At 40.7% G+C, this 20570-nt stretch overlaps 1 protein-coding gene and 1 long non-coding RNA gene across 2 annotated transcripts in view; one reads left to right on the top strand and one right to left on the bottom strand.

Moving 5' to 3' along the window:
- Positions 1 to 20570, top strand: part of phlda1 (pleckstrin homology-like domain, family A, member 1) — an 89393-nt gene that overhangs the window by 3062 nt on the left and 65761 nt on the right. The window lies entirely within an intron of this gene.
- Positions 557 to 19285, bottom strand: LOC116736362 (uncharacterized). The gene is made up of 3 exons (XR_004342539.1): positions 19274 to 19285; positions 16445 to 16448; positions 557 to 643 (listed from the first exon to the last, which is right to left on the bottom strand). It is a non-coding gene; the product is annotated as an uncharacterized LOC116736362 (long non-coding RNA).

The raw sequence follows: 20570 nt of genomic DNA, 5'->3' as shown, positions 1-20570 counted from the left end.
GGTGACTATTTCAAAAACTGAGCTGCTTCAGAGACCCTTTCAATGCTTGGATTAAATCTTAGTGGAAACATAACATCACACTGAACTTAGTTAGACCTCGACTGATCAGAACCACACCAGAATCGTCACAATCGACAAAATGGTTGGCATGTCATGAGGCTCGTTGTGCCTCTGATTACGAGATTTAGCCAAAGCTCTTTCTCTTGGCTACAGAAACCAGGAATTTATTGAAATAAGTTAGCATCTGAGCGATTTGCTTTGTTAGCTTGCGATGCGTTCGGTTTGTATGCTGAAGTTGGAATTTTGACTTGGTAAATCAAAGCTTTCCAATTAGCTCAGGTCCAATTGTTCGTTGCACTTCCGAAATGTTGTCTTGTTCTTGGCTATCTCATAATAGTTATATAAAAAAAAAATGGATTGTTCAAATACAAGAGTGTGAACAGGTACAAAACAGAAGAGTAAAACGACAAAATAGTGGCGTGTGAATACACAATAGGGTAAGAATTGGCAATTGAGCAAAGTTTGCTATTTGTACAACTGTCAGTTTTTGGGGTTTTTTGTGGCAGAACGTAGCTGTGTAGCCAGCTAATTTAACTTCCTAGCTGTTTGATTTGTTAGCTTACCAATAGCTGTCCGTAAAAAGCTGTTTTTGACAGTGTTGCTATTGGTTATTTGGCCAAATACTACACTAAAAGCTATTAGCTTGGATTGCAATTAATGCCTGGCAATACTATTAGCCTTAACAACGAACACAGCAATGGGCAAATCTCACTTGGTTTTGATCACAAAACTGGAATGCATCTGTGGAATCATTTTAAAATAAAGCAAAAATGCTGCCTAGCCAGCCAATATTTAGCTTGCCAACTATTTGGTGTTAATTCCTTAAATCGATGTGCTAACTCTGGTTGATAGCACTCCTGGTGTGACAGGATCCTAAATAACACCATCATAATACAAGATGACAAAGTCATTCTATAATATTGCTTTTTGATGGTCACAACAGGAAAAAGTTTTCCTGATCTCTATAATTTAGCCTCTTCACACCGTCTCTGTTTCAAGTTGTCTCCTGCTGATTTGTAGCAATTTACTGAAGAGGGACAGCTAATCCTTATCCATTACTTATAATTAGATCCAGATGGCTTTTGTATGACTCGAGTAACAGAACAGCAACCATCTAATAAGAATTTTACATTTTAGTAATTGGAAAAAGAAGGACACAACTGTCCAAATTAGTCTCTGTTACAGCTCAGTTTTTTTGTAATGTTTGGAAAGAAAATCACTTCTGTGCTTAACAGATTGAAGGCATGGGAGAGTTTTTATGAGGAAGTAAGCATATTAATACATATAAAGGTGGCGGTGCAGAGCAACAGTCAGTGCCACATGTCAATCAGAGACTTCAGAAATGTCTTGTGTTTCTACCAGGACGTATTTTATCTCACTGTGGCTCATGATGTTTCCTGTTTCCTGGGCGGGTCTCCCACCGCTCACCAGCGTACCGCAGTTAATCCAGCACATGCCTCTGTGTTGCTGTCATCTTCCACACAGGGCCGGAGCCGTGCCCTTTATCTGACGCGGCCGGCGCGATGCTTCCCCGACATGCCTTCCCGTTTTCATCATTCCGCACTGTTAGGAACCACTGTCCAATTTCTTATTTCCACGGAGATTTATTTTCATACCTCGAAAAGATACATTCCATTAAAAAAACAGACAAAACTAAAAAAAAAAAAACTAAACCAGGCCAGCGTCTTGTGTGGTTTCTGTTTTTCTCCCGCAGCAGCAGATGAATGGCAGGACCCTGTGGCTCAGTGGGGTCACGGTAATGACCTGTTTAAGTGGCTCCCACTCAGTCAGTCTCCAGCCTTTCAATCCTTTACAGCCGCTGAACCGCTCGCCCCGTGTTTCCTGGTCTAAATGTAGCCGCCACACAGAGAGTTGGATTTCTCTGCCAGTTGCTGCCGCTTACACAAACTGCCAGTGTGTAATGTGAACGTCGCACGTGGCTTCGGCCACTCTGTTGTCTAAAACCCCAGTTAATTCAATTAAAGTGGGCCCGTGTGACGGCACCTTCGCTGATCCGTGGAGGGCTTTATGCTGCATCAGCGTAATGTTGCTCAAAATTAAAATCTGGATTTCACTTTCAGCTGCTGCCTGTATCCATTACGCAGCTGTTGGTTCTTGAAAACACAATCATCGGTAATGGGTGTGTGCAGTATTTGTCACGCAGGTTTCATGATATGTAGTCTTACATTAGCTTTGCAAGAAATGTAAAAAAAAAAAAATGCAACTGGATTCATAACCCTTTGCTACTACGGCTTGGAAAAGTATTCAAACTTGTATGTTCTCCATTAAGCCAGGTTTAATTTTGTTTTTCCTCCAGGTTATTGAAATAATATTCAACACCGACTCATTTATATACTTTTGGCCACCTTCACATTTCGTCCATCCAATTTCTGAAGAAGTTTCACCTTAAGACGAACGGGCTAGCATGCTAACGTGACATTCTGAAGCTAGTACATTGCTAGCTTGTTTGCCACGTTGCTTTCCTCTACAATCTCTAGAAAAAAGTGTGTCCTCTGAGATTTACTACAAAAGAATAATGTCTGATGGACTCTTGAGGAGTATTTTGAAGAGAAATTTCAGGCAAAGTTGTTAGTTTTTTTTAAAGTGGAGTTTTACAAAGTTAATTGTCTACAAACAGTCCTCTAGCGTCAAAAAGCCCAGTTTGGTGTCGACAGACAGAGAGATTATGTTCTGTGTTTAAACAGATACGTACAAAACAAACTTTATTGGACAGGAATGAGTTTATAAAGGGAGCCTCAAATAAGCACCATTTTACAACAAAGAGTTAGCTTCTTTTTTTTCTGCCTGTATACTTTGTACAGACTTTGGTGGTGCCCTGACACTGAACCCCATCTACTGAAAATTCCAAGAATTTCACAAGACGCGTGAAAATAAAAACACAAGATTGTGTGCTTGTTTCCAGGCTTTGGTTTGCGGAGTCAAATATAAATTAAAACCAATTAAAAAGCATGAAAAAAAAACAACTGTTAAACATGTAACTTTTTCATTCATAGCTTTCTGTAGAGATCGTCTTCCAATCTTGGGAGGGAAGATCAACAGGAAGACGGTTTAAGTTAGAGTCCCTGCTGCTGTCGACAGACCTCTTTGAACGAGCCGCTGCAGCTGCTCTTCAAACATCACTTAAGAAGTCTTTGCTGGGACTCGGGAGTGCCGGATGACCGCTAACTAATTTCTCGCCGTCGGCGGCTGTCTGTGATCGGGACAAAGTTGTGTGAACTCGTGACAGCAGGCGCAAGTGGCTGCAAGTGATTTAGGAAGAGCATCCAATCCAGACATGCAGAGCCTCCTGTTGCAGCTCAACTGCGGCTGTTTTGACACAAAACTTCAACCAACTTACAAAAAAAAAACAAGCTTTGTATGTGCTTTGTGCAAGGATTAATGCAGCTTAAACCACTCCAGTGAAGGCTATTGTACCCAACGTCAAACCTGCCTACCTACTAAATCTTTGTTGGTACTTTTCATACTTTTTGGTATGTAGAAGGCACAGCAGACAAAGAAGAAAATGGTCTGATTGGATGAAACCAATCTTTCCACATTTCCACTGTGACACATGGAGGAAGTGGCATCATGCTATGGCGACGCCTTTCTTTAGCAGGGAAATTACAGGGAAGATTCTGTGCTGACCAATGGCAAAAAAAGAGTTCCTGCAGGTCAGCTGCTCAAAGGTTACACTAGCTGCGTTCCCATTAACCACAAAGTTGCGCAAATTTAAATTACGAAACTAAATGTACTACTTTAGAAGAAACTCAAAGTTTTTGCACTGGGATAAAGTTGTTTTCCAGTCGTATCAAAATAGATGTATTTCGCAAAACTGCAACGGAGACATTTATCTCCCCATCACACGAGTCACGTGGTCAACAGCTGGAAGTTACTACTGATGAAAATGTTGAAAAAGACAACAGGAAGCGGCGGTAGGATGATAGTATGTTACACAGTTCATGAACAATTTTAGTATTCAAATGTGTTGAATCCACATCTTTTCAGTAAAATCGCAATTTCCCCAAAACACCGCATACGTAGCCAAACCATCTTCATGTGTTAGAATGGTCCAGTCAAATCCATCCAGTTGGAAATCATTGGCAAGACTTGAAATTTGCTGTTCAGATGTTTACTATCCAAATATTTGCAAAAAAAAAAATTAAGCAAATCTGTTAGAAACGTAACATAATAGATGCCCTGTTGTAATTACAGGGGGAGATTTGTTAAGCAGAACTAAAAAGAACCAACAGCTAAATCAAATCTCCAGCTTGGTGATCACCGTTTCAGATTCCCTCATGGAGCGTCATTTCACTTCCATGTCCAGCCACAGATCCCTCAGACACCTGGAGGCCGCCTCCTGCTCAGATCGTTTCGGTTCTTCAAAGAGATAACAGGTAGGCAAAGAAAAGCCCATTATTCGGGGACATTTGGCATCGGCGCAACTCGATAGGCTCCGTCAGACGGTGAAACAGCTCATCAGAACCAAGAACAGGGAACAGATTGTTCACACACTCGCTGTTTTGTCTTCTGCCTGCTGTGTAGGTGGGAGATAGTGTTGGATTGCTTTGTGGTGCTTTGCTCAGGCTGTGTCTTAGAACTGAAGCCAACTTGTTTGTGCCTTCTGGGTCTACTGTATTTCTGAATTCTAGCAAGACTCCCTCTGCTTCTCCCTCTCTCTCGCTTTATATTTCTTTTTACAACTTGCATTTTGAAGCCGCCGAATTTGCAGAGCAGAATGACGTCACACCTTAGAACTTGTATTTGGACGTTATGTCTCTAATGATCAGCCACAATCTGCCAGTAAATTGTGACGTTAGCATTTTGAACTCCCGGAACACTTAGCCATCTGCTCAGCAGTCCATAAACTCTGCGTTACGCTTTCTATTTAAATGACCCAAATGGCAAAGAAATGATGACAATAAGCACGACAAGCTGGTGTGCAGATTCTCATTGTTTGAGTTCACTCAATGATTGTGTGAGTGTGTGTTTAAGCAAAGCCAGGCAAAAAAAAAAAGACCTTCTCTAGTAGCTGGTAGTCTTTGTGATTCATAGACACAATGTGTGCTGATGTTTTCATTATCAGAGTGAGTCGGTTGCATCTGTGCTTTTACAAAGACCAACATTTTTACAGGAACTAGTTCTAACTTCCAGTCCTCCGTTTTAAATTGCCGCGTTTCCATTAAGCAAATTTATTTTCAAAGTGTCAAATTGCGCAACTTGTGCCCGAGTTGGTCTTCTTCAGAAGTTCTGATTCTGTCTTTGGTTCACGATTACGTATACATAAGTACTTTTTTGTAAAGAAAAAACACAGAGTTTAAAAAAAACTATAAAGATCTAAACTTAAATACAAAGTTACTGGGCAGTGAACTGGAGCAGTATTGATGTATTTCAAGCAGCAGTTCACTGCTTCTCTCTGTGGATGGGTGTGTGTCTGTGTGTGTTAAAAGTTCGCACTGTCAGTAGATTTGGCTCCCCCTCCACTTCCGTGCCCTTTGACTCCGTCTTTGGTTGCTGGCTTTATTGCTGGACCACCTTCCACTCCTAACTACCATCGCAGCCTCACCACACACACACACCCACACACGCGCGCACACCCACACACATTGAGCAGCACTTATTGCTGCTCAATGCTGCTTTATTCCTAGGGCCAACCACCCTGCAGAGTCAGTGCTGGTCAGCTGGCTCAGCCTCACTCGGCGATCAGAGCAGAGCGCTAGCGTCAGAAGCAGAAATGTCACCTTGGTCTCTGCTGCAGCTGAAAAAAACGTTTGGAAATTCTGGGCTTACAGAGCTAAAGAAATCTAAAACTCACTCTCCAGCAGACGTTGTTGACGACTCCATGTTTTAAGTGTAATACAAGTTTGATTCATCTTGATGATGGTTGAACTTTCCTTATTGTTTGGGATCTAATCTTCCTAGTGCAACAATACGCAATTTGTACCAGATTTTCTTCCAGCATGGCCTTTGCATTTATTTCCTCCTTCGCATTTTTTCCGAAGGTGCAACCAGACCATAAAATTGCTCAAATTGGAATTTCGAAGATAAATTTGCTAAAAGGAAACGCGTCAATTTCAAAGAAAATAAAAACCCTCATGTTTTTTGATTCAATTTTGTTTTTTTGCGCTAGGTGAAGTGTTTTTTTTCCCCCCAGCCCTATCGAAATTCATGTATTTTGGGAAAAACTGCAATGGAAACACTTTCTAGTGTCACATGATCAACAACCAGATGTTTCTACTGGCGGAAAAGACGAAGAAGACGACAGGAAGTGGTGGGAGGATGATGTTTTTAATGGATTAAAACGTGAACAAAGTGATTTGATTTTATTGCGTTTGTTATTTAACGGAAACGCCACAATTGCGAAATTGTGTTGTTGTTTGTTTGTTTTTTTTTAACATTAGCGGAATATTACCAAACTTTTTACGCACATTTTTAATGGAAATGCAGCCAGTGTCCACGGTGAAACACTTTCCTTACGGATCGGGGAATCTTTGAGGAAAAGAAAAGGTTCTGTGCTTAGATTAACAGTGTATGCAAAATATCTGGTTTCAACTGTTGGCGCTACTTTGTGTTACTCTATCACAGACATAGTTATCACAAATTATGTATAAACTCTCCAGGACTCTATGTTATTTTTTTCTTTTAAATTCAATACTTTCCTCCTGTTCTGCAAATGCTCAAACACGTGATCCAGGAAGCAGGGAACATATTTAATCCGAGTTTTCGTCTCAGTCAAGCGGAGGTCCAATTGTGCCGCCTCTTGTTGTCCACACACTCACACATAATAAACGTCCTCCGCCTTATCAGTATCAGTATGCTGCCTCTGTACGCTGAAGACGGCTCCATACAGACAGGCTGTCTGCACCGCGCTCGTTATCTGTCCCGTCACCTGTGCACACACACACACACACCCCCACACACAGGTGAGCCGACAATAACAGCAGCCAGGCAGCTGAGATGACTCGACTTCCTCGTCGCACACCCACCCCCAAGGTCAGCGATAGGCCAGGCAGCAGCAGGGACACCTGTTCCCCAGCCAATCCCTGACCTCCCTCTGTTTGCGTGAAAGGCGCAGTTCCTCTTTTGCATGAGATAAAGCCGTTTGTTACACTGGGATTATTTTTTTTTGGCCCCGGGAGTCAAACGGCAGTTGAAAAAAACAGCGCAAATGCAGACGTTGCAGTTATTTGCAGATGAACTGAGTTAGTAAACGGTGCGTCCCAAAATCAGTCAGGCTTTCTGCCCGTTCTCCACCTGTGTTTTCAGAACAGCCGCAACTTGCTCTTCTTTATCCCGTTTTGGACGCCGCCCCATGTGTCTTCATTGTTAAAAATGTTTCATATAATTTTTTATTTTGTTTTAAAACATCATCTAGTTAAGTCGAGAATTATTCTCACACCGTTTGCAGATTTACACTGAAAATAGTTTTCGTTCGACCGAGAAGTTTGTTTCTGATAGAAAATTATGGAGCTAAATTGGGGGCATAAAGTTTGTTCGGAAGAAAAAAAAATTGAAACAGAAAAAAAAAGATTTGAAATTGAAAAAAGGTTTCAGAAGTGAAAAAACAACAACAACAACCTTGAATCTGAAAAGCAGTTTTTGAAAAAATTTTTCAGTTTCAATTTTTCTTTTCAGTTCAAGTGTTTTTTTGTTGGGTTTTTTTTGTTAACAGGAAAAATGTATAGGAGATTTGAGAATAACTGCATTTCTGGTCAATGCTGGTTCTGCAGACAACAGCAGCTGACCAAACATTTCTTCAAACTTTATAAATACGCAACCTTTTACGCCTCAGAGGCAGATCGGACATTTCCCACTGAATCCTCTGCAGTTACAGCTAAGCGGCGTCGCTCTTCCTCAGCAGCAGGCTTCGCTCTATTTTGGGCATCGCCGCCGTAAACACAGAAACCGTTTTGTCTCCTGGAATGTGATTCGGCAACGCGGACCTGAGCTAAGGTAAGAGCAGCAAGGCCTGTAATATGGGTGTGTTAGGCTTTGTGCGTGTGTGTAGTGACAGGTGCTTCTCAGGTTTCAGGGATAAACATGGCCACTGCTGCGTTCACACCTCTTATCCTCTAAAAACAGAGGATATGATAATAAGACTAGACTAAAACAAAAGCTTTCCAGAGAGTATTATCTCAGTTTCTGGACACACAGAGATATTTAGAAACAGTGTTGTAGAAATCTAGTTTGCAAGCTCTATATTACATTTTTGCCTCAGACGTCACTATCCAGTTATAGTGTACAGTATACAGTTATTATTGCTATACAGGTCTGTTAGATCTTGTCTCATTAGTATTGCCTGTTAGTTCTTGCCGTATCTGGTAATTCCTTTATATTTCGTTTCCTCCTTTATTCTGGTATTCTGTCTCTTGTACGTTTTGTATTTATTTCTCTTCTGTTGTTTACAAGGCTTTGCTTTAGTTTATTGTTCACCTCCCCATTCACAGCTGTTTCCCATTACCTGATTCTTCACATTTGCCTCTCATTAGTTCTTGTGGTTTGCTTTGTGTCTTACTCACTATTTGAGTTCCTGAAATTTCCATTGTCTTCTGGATCCTTCCGTCACGCTGCCCATCTGACTCCATGGTTCATCTCCTGCCTTCTCAACCTGTAAGTTCCTGGTTTGAACACATTTCGCTAGTTAGCCACAGCTTTGTTCTGCATTTAGGACCTTTCTACCTACCAACATGGCACTGTCTATATATCAACGATCTAATGTTATTAAGAAAAAGCCTAGTATTAAAGTATTAGCCTAGCACCTGCCATACTCCTAGTTTTCTGTAGAATCTTAGTAATGTCAAAGTTAAACATTGATAGTAGATAAAAACTACTTCTATAGCTTCTCTATATTTATGGTACTGAGAAATATAATCAAAGAAGTACAACTAAGTCACTAATTAGGCTGCTAAAGGTTAGCTTGTATCTTTAGTTAGAGACACTTAGCTTATATCTTTAGTTCAGCCTGGCCATTGCCTTCCTACATTATTCTGGGCGACTCTAATCTCGCTTTACAGAAAGTCTGGGCTTTCTCCCATTTACTTACTTTCCTCCAAAAGAATTTCAGCTGGGCCAAACAGGAGAATTTGTGAACAATTACGTTGCTTTTTCTGCGCTGTTTTAGAATTGTAGTCCGCCTGTAGTTTTAGCAATGTCAGCGGAGGAAGTGAACGAAGCAAATTCAGATAGTAGAAATATCACATTTTTAAGCTATGTCAATCAAAAAAGTTGATTAACAGAATATGATAGTACTTATATAAATTAAGACATTTTCAGCCATGCTCATTACCAGTAGGTGGCGGCCAACTGCCAATAGAACTCAAGAAGAAGAAGAAGAAGTTCACGGAGCCGTTCAGTCATGAACGTCCTCCTCGTTCAGCTTGGCCCTTATTTCACAGTGGAGGACCGTTGCTTACAGCGGACACAATTTCCGGTAAGCTTCACAGCGTCAAAACTTGCACATTACGTCCACCACTTTAGCAATTGGGTAAAATTTAAAACCTGAAAACAGCCCACTCCTCCAGAAAGCCACCATTTCTCCATAGCCAAGGGTCCAGACTGGATGTAGGAAGTGAAGCGTAGAACAAGGGGCTGATTTTTACCAGGCTATCTTCAGCTATATGGCTTTTTTATCTGAGTAAAATTAAAATACTGACGTGTTTCGCACAGCTAAGCAAACAACTAATGAATGCAGTAATATAATCTCTGTATTTATTTAAATTTGGAAATGCACAGGCTACAGGCTCAACTATTTAGTAAGATATTTTTTTGGACGTTTCTTTGCTGAATTACAGCCATATGAGAGTTTCTGGTGTGAATACACAAATGCAACCATGTCAGAGCAGTTCAACAAGGCTTTAAACAGGACTCCTGCATTATGGCAGGGTTCTCTGGGAAGAAAATGTCGGAATAACCTAATCAATAAAATGTTTTTATGTCTCAAAATAGGCCACCATGCACTCAATGCTCCAGCTTCTCTGTACTTCTCAGAAACACGCCGTCTTTAGTCATCTTTCAGGTCAGAAGGTTCAGGCCTTTCAGCCGATCTCATGAGGAGGCTTTCAGTTCCAGGTGGAACAAAGCTTCCTGCTGACCCCCAGGATGGTTATTGCTGTGCTTCTATTCTCAAAAACACCCCTCTAAACTCTCCTGTTCCCATATGCCTATGGTCAGCGTCTGTGTTTGTATCGGAAGTTGCTATTACTTTCCTGATTGAGGAAAAACATCTGGACTTTATGAACTGATTAACCTGATTTCCTGTCTTTCAATAAGAAGGAAATCGATGCACTTCTTGCCACAGATTCTTAATTAAAATTTGACTTTGACATTTCCTACAAACACATGTATGTTCCCAGGTGTGGATTGCAATTCTGCGTGTTCAGAGTTCTATCCAGATGGAAGGGAAATATCAAAGTAGTGATGCAATTTGACATTTCTAAAATTAATGGAAACACAACAATTAAGAAAAAAATTAATCATTTCTGGATTAAAAAGTTTTGGCGCTAAGATGAGGTGGTTTCTTTGGCTGTGTTGAAATTGGCTTATTTGGCAAAACTGCAACCGAAACACTTATTTTTTCTTTTTTGCATCACACTAGTCACATGATGTTGCCACTGGCGCAAACCATGACGAAGAAGACAGGAAGTAGTCTTCCTGTGAAGGCAGAGGAGCCTGTTTTTAGTATTTAAAATTTTATTTTCCTTTTTTTATATATACATTCTGTCTTGTACTGTACTGTCACAACAGTGACTGTTTGAACAAATATGTAAAAAAAAAAAAAAAAGTTACACACTGCAGCTTTAAATGATATTAAAGTTTGTGGTCGTAACATGACAAAATGTGGAAAGGTTCAGGCAGTGTGAATCCATGTCCAACGTACCTCCTGCCGAAGATCAAGACTCAACGTTTCATGCCGATATGTTTCTCACTTGATGAAGTGAGAAAATTGGAAGTGATCCTGTTTACTACGCAACACTCGTCCCCGTCACTTAATCCCTCTGTCTGAAGCACGGAGTGGCGTGTTTGCACGCAGGAATATGAGCGTAAGGTGGAGTTCTGTGATCTGATACCACCGAACAATGGTCTCTTTTATTGGCAGGGACTGTCGGGTCAGAGAGGCAGAACTCGGCTCCTTGGTGTTTTCTGTTGCATCAGATATCAGGAGCGTAGAGCTGGGACGGGTGGCTGTGTCCGGGGTTGACGCGCAGATGACACGTCGCGCTCGACGCCGTCTTTGATCGGACCGGGCTTTTGAGGAAGTCTTGTTGTCATGGTGCTGCTTCAGGTGAAACCACAGGTCAGCTGGTGACCTTTGCATTTTGCCCGTGTCTATGCCTCAACATATTATATTTGATTCTATAAGCTGATAACCAATGGAAAGGAAAATGAAACATTTTGAAAGTGAACATCTATTGATGTGGCGGTGTGAAGTTTTTTCCCCCCTTTTTGATGGTTTATTCCCTGTTTCAGGGACACGTAACTTTAAAGCTTGTTTGCGCCTTTACCCTTTTAATCAAATGGAGCTTAAGCTGGTGAGGGTTAAAGATAAACAAATTTTGCAATCAGTGGATTGTTTTCCATCTGTTCCCAGCAAATGAGGAACCATACGGAAGAAGATTGGGGCCAAAAACAAAATTAGACTTTTTCCTCGAAATTCTGATTTTGGATCTCAGAAGATTAAAGTAAGAATTTTTCTTTTTCAGTGGCCCTAATCCCCTTCCGTAGAATCGGGATGTAGTAAGTGTGGCTGAAAAAAAAAAATCTAAATTTTAAGCAGCCACCAAGAGCCCCGAAAGTCTATTTAATTCTCATGGCGTTTACAGTTAATATAAATCATGTGTAGTTTGTTCCAGAGGCTAAAGCTAGCAGCTATTCAGAGAGGGAGTGTTCAGCGGTCGATACCAAACAAATATAAACTGTCCTAACAGAACTATGATCTCACAGAGAGAACTTTTTTGTTGAGAGATCACCGTTTTGCTTAAAAAGTCATGTAATCAGTCACCTTTTAAACAAAACCTCACATCAAACTGTCCCTTTTTAGAAGCTCGACGTCTTTTGGTTATTATTTACATGAGAGGGCACAAAGGAAAAAACTCTAAATATGAAATCATCTTCGAAAATGTGGGAAATGACCTAAAGGTGGACCTACAAACACAAAAGAGAAGCTTTTATAAAGAAGAAAATTGAGAACTGGTGAACAGTCTTTTGAAAGGCTGCCCTTCAAACGCTGGCCTCTCCATTTAGTCGGGTCGTCGTCTTTTATTTAACTCGGAAAAATATTAAATCCTTTTACTCCTGCAATGACTCAGAATGTTGCGTAGATGGGGTACGCAATGGCTAAATTTTGAAAATCAGATGTTACCTGCAGTTTTCCTGGACATTTGAATAGAATTTCCTAATGTTTTCCAACATTAGGAAATTTTCTAATGTTGGAAAACATTAGAAAATGTAATGTAATGTAAATTTTGTCTCCTTCTTCCTCTCAATCTATCCTGCATTTCTTCTCCGTAACAATGAAATTTTCTTTTTTTTCCCTCCATGTTCTCTGACCATCTCTCTCTCGTTTTTGTTCTGACACTTCCGACCTGTCCTTCTCCGGTGCTAAATGACAAAGATCTCATTCACGCCTGCATGGGGGACATTTTTTGTGGCACCCAAGAGAGTAGAGGAAGGGTGGGGGGGCAATCACACAATGGCAGCCGGCAGCCGAGGGACGACGACTCGCATTTAAGAAGAGAAAAAAAAATGAAGTTGGGGTTGCAATTTATGCAGCTCCTTTCAATGTCACCGTGTGGTCTACCTCACTTCCTCTGTGTCGTCGTATCCCTCCGCCCGCACACCAGTCCCTCGCTCTCATCCCGCTTTTGCTCTCCAACCTTTTAATATTCCATTGTTCCCCCCCTTACGGACGACCATGCATTTTTCTCCCAGAAGCGGTCACTGTCACGTTTATGAATGTTTTGGAGTGTGCAGAGCGGGGCACGAGAGCGAGGAAGAGCCTGAATTCTAATGCGACTGTCGCCGCAAAGGGCTGCCGCCGCTCCAGCTTGAGTTGTGGCTTAGCGGAGCCCGCTCAGTCAACCCCGAACGCATCTGTTTTGCTCGTTTTAAAACAGGAGTGTGTCATTACGCCTCTTAATTGCAGTGAACGGTTGGATGGCGACGCCGAAGCTGTCAGTAGACGGAGGCAAGAAAAGGGAAATATGGCGGAAAATGAAAGCCACCTGGGCAGAACATTAGAAATCAATCTCTCCAACGACGGCTGTGATTACAAGGCAATTTAAAACGGTGCAGAACAATAAGCTTAATCAGCAACAGAGCCAACGTTGACGCTCTCAAGTATTTCGTCTTGGTTATGTTGTGTTGCTTGGCTTTTGTTTTAAGAGCCTCATTGTAAGGTTTGGTTTATTGAATTTGTACTCGCGGCTCTTCAGCCAGGTGATTGTTGAAGAGCAGAGGGTATTTATGTTTAAGTCTCAGGAGTCAGCGTCTGTTAATGTCTTCTTTGGTGCAATAACCTGGCTCATTCGTTTTCAGTAGCCGTGTTTCCGTTAACCGTAAAATTGTGCAAATTGAAATTCCAAAAGTAAATTTGCTTAATTGGAAACACGGCAATTTAGGGAACAAAACAAAACAAAGAAAAGTTTTTCGTTGAAGGTTTTGCACTAAATTGAGGTGGCGTTTCAACTGTATTAACACTTTTTTTTTCGCATCACCTGAGTTGCGTAAACAATAGGCGTCTGTTGCTGCTGCCGAAAATGACGACGACGAAGACGACATGAAGTAGTTGGAGAATGGTGATTCGTCTTCGGTTCATTTTTCAGGTGCAGCTGGATCCACCAGAGCTCTCACAGCATCAAACACTTCATAAACAGCTGTGTGTCATTCCAACATGTTGAATCCAAAGCACCTCTGTAAAAATCACCGACTACAATTTCCCCAAATTGCCGCATACGCAGCCGTACTCGAGTTTAAGGGGCTTGTTGCTCGAAAGCCTAAATAAGACGCCGACGTCTCTGACAGCTGACTGATGAATTATGAATATATCTTCTGTAACTTATTCATGTGACTTTTTAATTTCAATTCTTATTTAATAGAAACACTGCATTTGCAAATTGGTTTTCTTTTTTCTTCACATTAGCAGAATATAGACAAAGATTTCACAATATGGAAAACAGCTGATGTTACTTAAAATGGATATGACCAAGAAAAAAAACAAAACTGCTTTGCGCAATAATTTGACTGCAGTTAAGAATAGCTAGTAGCTAGTTGTTTTCTTTTTATGGAGCTTACACAGCTTTTTACTGTAAATCTCAATTTCAAACAAAACCACAAGAAGTGTGAACGTTTCAGTTGCAGTATTTCGTCTACAGCTTTTATTACTAATCAGCCAGACGTTTTGAGTGTGGTTCAAGTTGAAATTTTATTCAAGGATACCTCACGTTTTCCCTTGTCTATTATTAGAATGCAAGTTAATTAATTTTTTGAGCCAATTTAGCAAAGAAAAGTGACTTTTTTAGCTCTGAAATGGTAGCAGTCAACATTACTGAACCTAACTGACAGATTTGGCCTGAATCAGATACCCACTTGCATCTTTAGCGCTTTGAAATCTGTTGACAGAAGCATAAATGATGCTGTTTTAAACTCTGACATTGAGCAAGGCACAGCAGAAATTCAGGATTTAAACCTGGAGTCAACACTCTGGCACGCTGCGGCCTTTCTGAACAGCAATGATGGCAAAAAGCTGAATTATGTCGGTCACAAAGTGAAACATTTGGGATGCCAAGCTGCAGCCTGTGGTGCTGTTGGCAGAAAAATTCAGAATATATAATTTATTATCTGAAGTCTTCACCTCCTTCCCTCCTCCTCCTCCTTTCTGTACATTGTTCAACATAAAGAAAAAAAACTTGAGTGACGACAGATCATCAAACTCGAAACGGACCCAACGGATGCAGAACTGTTCCAGATCGCTGCGTCGCTCATCAAACCGCCGCAGGGAGTTTCAAACCGCTCGTGGTCGTAACACAAGGGTAATATAAGGACCCCGAAAAATAGGACAACTAAGTTGCATCACACGTTGCAAACACAGCTCAAGAACCGCACTCCTGACTGCAAGAGTGTGATCAAAATTAAAACCAGCGCACTCTCAAAACAGGGCCGAGCCATTTATTATTGATGACCGAATCCCTCTGAAGATGCCCTAAATAGAGATGTGTAGTTGCTCAAAAAAAAAAAAAAAGAAGAAAAGCTTTTGAGAAGTCAATGAAACTTTCCTGCAATTAGTATCAAAGTGTGATTGAGAAGGATTTGTAGCAACAAGCAGCAGACTGACATCTCCGTTTAAATCTGGACCAGATATCCCAAAAGAAACCAATGCACACAAACAAAGATTATTGGTTGTTTTGTCTATTAGGTAGCTCACTCAATAATGCAAAAATACTTTTAAGCATTTTGCAAAATACTATATTGCAAAATGCAGTCCTAAATCTGGTAGTTTTCTCATATTTTGTCATGTTTCATGCAAAAACGGATCAGGGAGGGACAAAGTTAGAAATTTAAACCAGGATTACTTAATCAAGTTTTTTTTATTCTATGGTAGCTCACTCAATAGTATGAAGTCTTGTTTTTAAATCGGCAGAAATTCTATGTGCCTCTCTGCTGATGCTAAATGCTAACACTGAAAAGCAGAAAAGTACAGTTCTCAATCTGGAACTTTCTCATTACTTTTTAATGTTACAACCACAAACGGGTCAGGGAAAAAGTTAGAAATCTAAAGCAGGTTTAGGTAATAAACCACTAATCCAAGCTGTAAACATTTTACAGAGCGCTGTTCAGTGAATTTCGGTGTAAAAGGAAAGAGGACGCAAAAACTGCAAACCTACCAAGACACAACGGTACCCCTTAAAACCCAGGGCTGGGTCCTCTTGCTGGGTAGGACTTGGAAACCGTTAACTGCTTGGATGACAATTTTGACAAAAACTAATGATGTTTGGGGAAAACTAAAAAAAAAATAATCAAAAAACAGTATTATTGACATTGTTACTTTTACAGTTTTTTAATTTTTTTTTTCAGTGCTGGTTCCATGAGCGCATCAGATCTGTTAAGCAATAAAATCGCAATACATGATATAGCTACTGTATTGAAGTATCTTTTTGATAATAAAATCTCAAAGATTTTCAGTCTGGCCTAATCCAGGATTTGACTAGGCAACCATAAAACATTTTTCATTTTGTTTTTGTGTTTGTTTGTTTTGTTTTTTTACTTTATTTTACTAATTTTAAGCTTTCCGTGGCTGATTTGCTGCGTTCGTGCGATGAAATCAGTTACCAGAACAGGCAAACTATAACTATTGTTCAGATTTCTTTCACTTTAATCACTGCTGATGCACAACTGTGCTAAATATTATACTAAAAAAAACATCTATCCCTGATATATGCTGCCATTTCCTAATTTAATGAAAAAAAGATGTGATAATTTTCCTTCCTACTCACAATTATCTGCTACTTTTTAGCCTATCAGACTAAATTCTAATAAAGTTAATGGAAGTCTGTGGCTGTAATGTGAAAAAGTTAGAAGCATGAATACTCGTGCGAGTCAGTGTATTTCGGTCCACTAGGATATTTACATTTGTCTGCTCAGATGTTTGCTTACTGCTCTGTGTCTGATGAGACTTCTTCCCTGCTCAGGGATTTTCAGGCTACCAAAAAGCTTCAAACATATTTCCTACTTCAGAAGCAGCCGCAGCTGCCTGCAGTGCCGGGATAAGTGCAGAAAAGAGAGAATACTCGGCTGGTTTCTGTCATGTTCCAAAAACCTTCCTGCTCTAAGTCGAAAACCTCCTCGCTGCGAATGTCAGCATAACGGGTTGATTCATTTCTCACGGCACGCTGAGCTTGTATCAAGCTGCTCCTCTAGTCAACGGAACACTTCCACGTTGCGGAGAACACCCCGGGTTTCTTCCTGACGCAGACTTTTAACGCTACCGTCAGAACGCTGTCGTCTCTCTGTCTGTCAGTGGAAGCACCAACGGGAAAAGTACTGATGTCATTGGATGGTGTGGTGGCTCGGATGGTTTTATCCAAGATGATGCCAACCAGGATACGCTCATCAGTTCACCGAGTGTTTTTCCAAATCGCTTTCGGAACATCAAGAGGTTTATTTTTAATGCAAACATTTTAAACAAATCTTTGTGTTTAATTGTTTTTCTCGTCCGAACTCTCCCATGGATGCCATTTAAGTCTCGCTTTACTGTTGTTGAACGATGAACTCTGACCTTAACTGAGGCAAGTCATGCCCTGCAGAGCTTTAGGTGTTCTTCTGTTACCTACTTGATGAGTCATCGATGCGCTATTGGAGTAATTTGAGCAGGCTGTCAACTCCTGTGAAGGTCCACCATTTTCTCTTGTGGTTAATGGCTTTCATAAGCCTTAGAAAATGACTTTGAAATCCTTTCCACACTGATGGATTTCTTTGTTTCCCACCTGTTTTAGATGGCTTTAGATTGGGACATGATTTGTTACTTTTTGTTTCCGCTTACTTCATGTTGTCAGACAGGTTCTTTTGAAGTTACTTTAAAAGGCTCAGGACTAAAATTGCAGTTAATCACAGTTGATGTGTTACTTGAAGGGGCAGTATTATGTAACATCAACATTTTTGAACTTTACATCATATTCTAACGTTATTCCCTCCTCAAACACCCAAGGTATGTTTTTGATAAATCTTTTAATCTCCCATGGCAACCAGGCCACCATTCAGCTTTCCAAAATGCCTGGTTGGACCTAGCGCTGACTTCAAGGCGCAGCCGTCCCCCAGTACTCCCCTTACTCCACTCCTTCAGACTAGTCATCAGCTATTTGCAAACACCTGCTGGAACACTGGTGGAAATGTTGCTAAAGGGTCAATAGAGGAGCCATGTTGTGATGAGTTTAATGAGTTCCAGAAAGAGCAGCAGTTTTTAAAGAGACAGTGGCCCAATTTTGAGGTGTTAAAAGAAATCATATTTGATGTACACAGCATTTTTATAACAACTGAAGATAACATATTTACTTGATTGTGCCATAAATGGCACTTTGTGCATGGAAAATACATAATACCGGTCCTTTAACAAGGAACTGGAAGGACAGGGCAGTGAGATTCAGCTTATAATTTCAATTAATAAACATCATCAATCAAAGGAAGTCGATGACTTTCCTTCATCCAAGCTGAATATCTTTACAAGACATAACACATAACATGTGATGTTTACCTCCAGACTGCTGTCAGAAGCTATGGGACCTGCCTGTAAGGCATTACTTTTAAATGCCCCCGCTCCCCCCGGTGCAACCCTTGGACAGAATCATTTACATGCTAACTACTGCTCTGGATTATGCCTCACTTTCTCTCAACATTTCAATTTCTGTCCAGCAAATTAATGTTTCTGATGTGATCTAAAAGCTTGACCGCGGTTGAAAAGCAAAAGTTGTAAAAGTGATGATGTGTATCCCTCATGAACACAACGGCATCCATTGACGATGTGACAAAATGACTGTGACCAAATGCATCGACGATCTTACACCCTGAATCCAGCCAGCCTGTCTCGCACTCGACCATTGCTGTCCTTTTCCCAGACGATCCACCCGCTTGTACTTTTCCATGGCCGTCGGTTTCTATGGCAACCCAACGGGAGGAAGACAGAGCGCTGTCATGCAGACAGCACCGGGGTGTCTGGGATACTCGGGAGGTAAGAGAATACCCGTAGGGAAGGAGAGGAACAAAACAGGGGAAGCAGGGGAGAGCTGCACGGTTAAAGCCCATTCCAAGCTCAGGTTGGTTTTAGTTTGTCCTGAGTAACGTTCAGTTCCAGTGCAAATTCACTGATCCATCAGCACGTAAGTTGGAGCCGGCCAAAATGCTTTGGTGCAAACACCGCACACTGACATCTCAAGGCTCCTTCGTTCTGTTTTTGTTTGATTAATCATCAAAGCGAAGCAGCGATTGCAAACTACACAGCCCAGCAGGTACCGAGGGTACGTTTCTTTTAAAATAGCTCGACTCAAAGCAGCAATTTGTTCCCTCAAATTAATATTTTGCTCACTGACACTGCCAGGTACTTTCGACTAAACATCCCTTCAAATGAATTAATTAGGATGTTGTACCAGCAGCACCGTCTTGTTGGGAGGAGTATCCAAGATGTTGGTAAATGTATTTTCCATTTTCTTTTAATTATTGCTGGAAATGAGACACAATCTTTGTTCTTTTTTTAAAAAAAAGTATTTTAATCTAGATCCTCCGCAGCAAATTCCACCCTAGCTGTGCCCCAATACCACCAGACAACCAAACCCCAGGACTGTCAGCCCATTCTCCTGGCTTCAGGCCAGAACACCGACCAGTTCATGTGGCTCATCCCAGTACCAGTTGGAGTACAGTGCCATCATAAGAGATTATTTGTGAATGTTTACAAATAAACATTTGGAAACCACGCACAGCCGTAATGTGCGTGGTGCACATTACCACGTTTGTCACGTGGTAATATTGACGTTTTGTCAATATTCTGCTAATGATGGGAAAACACAATTTCATTTCCATTAGATAAGAGTCGCAATTAAAATCACATGGGAATGAGTTTGTTTGCATGATAAGTCATTAAAAAAAACATGCTGCTCCATCATCTACCAACTACTTCCTGTTATCTTCTTTGTGGTTTGCGCCAGTGGCAACGTCCGGTTTTTGATCATGTGACTTGTGTGATGTGGTGAAAGTGTTTCCATTGCAGTTTTGCGAAATAAACCAATTTTGTTACAGCCATTAAAAAAAAGTCCACCTAATTTTATCAAAAAACAATTATTGTTTCTTTTAAAATTCACATGTTTCCATTGAGCTAACTTATTCTGGAAACATCAAATTGTGCAACTGCACCACCAATGGCACCAAAGCTTCCAAAACCCGTTTATTGCTTTTTAAGGATTAAGACAGTCCCTCTTTTACAGTTTGGAACAATAGAACTGTTTTCTTTCCAACAAAGCTTTTACTTGTGATGCATCAAGGTCTCGAGGCAACACATGGTATTAGGTTCAAGAGAATGTGATGAGATGGGACTTGGCTAGAAAGCAATGTTTTTAAGAGAGAATAAAGAGTCCTTATTCTTTTGCTTGTCACAAATAGAGTAAATATTTCATAAATCCCTTGTGCTTTAAAGAGGTGTATGAAATGAATTCCAGTTTTGCTGAACTCATTCGTTTTTAGACTCATCTCAATGTAAGGTGGTTCTACAGCCCAAAAAAAAAAAATTGTTTTGTGATCTGAACAGAATTCATTTATTTTCAGGTGTATTTTAAAGGATATGGGTCACATTCAGGAATGCATTTATGGGTGCTAAATTTGGCTTGATTTTTTGTGTGACTTTACTTCTGAAACTACAGGTAAAGGCGGATCTGCTTCTGACATAGCTTCACTGAGAAAATAGCATCGTTTTGTGCTGACCTAGCTCTGGTTTTGTGTCATGCAGGATAGTATTCGAAAATGCTGTGAAAAGGAGAAAA

The sequence above is a fragment of the Xiphophorus hellerii genome, chromosome 17, assembly GCF_003331165.1.
Source record: "Xiphophorus hellerii strain 12219 chromosome 17, Xiphophorus_hellerii-4.1, whole genome shotgun sequence".
Lineage (NCBI taxonomy): Eukaryota > Metazoa > Chordata > Actinopteri > Cyprinodontiformes > Poeciliidae > Xiphophorus > Xiphophorus hellerii.
Note: the sequence above shows the minus strand (reverse complement) of the source record. Positions and strands in the feature narration are given on the sequence as shown.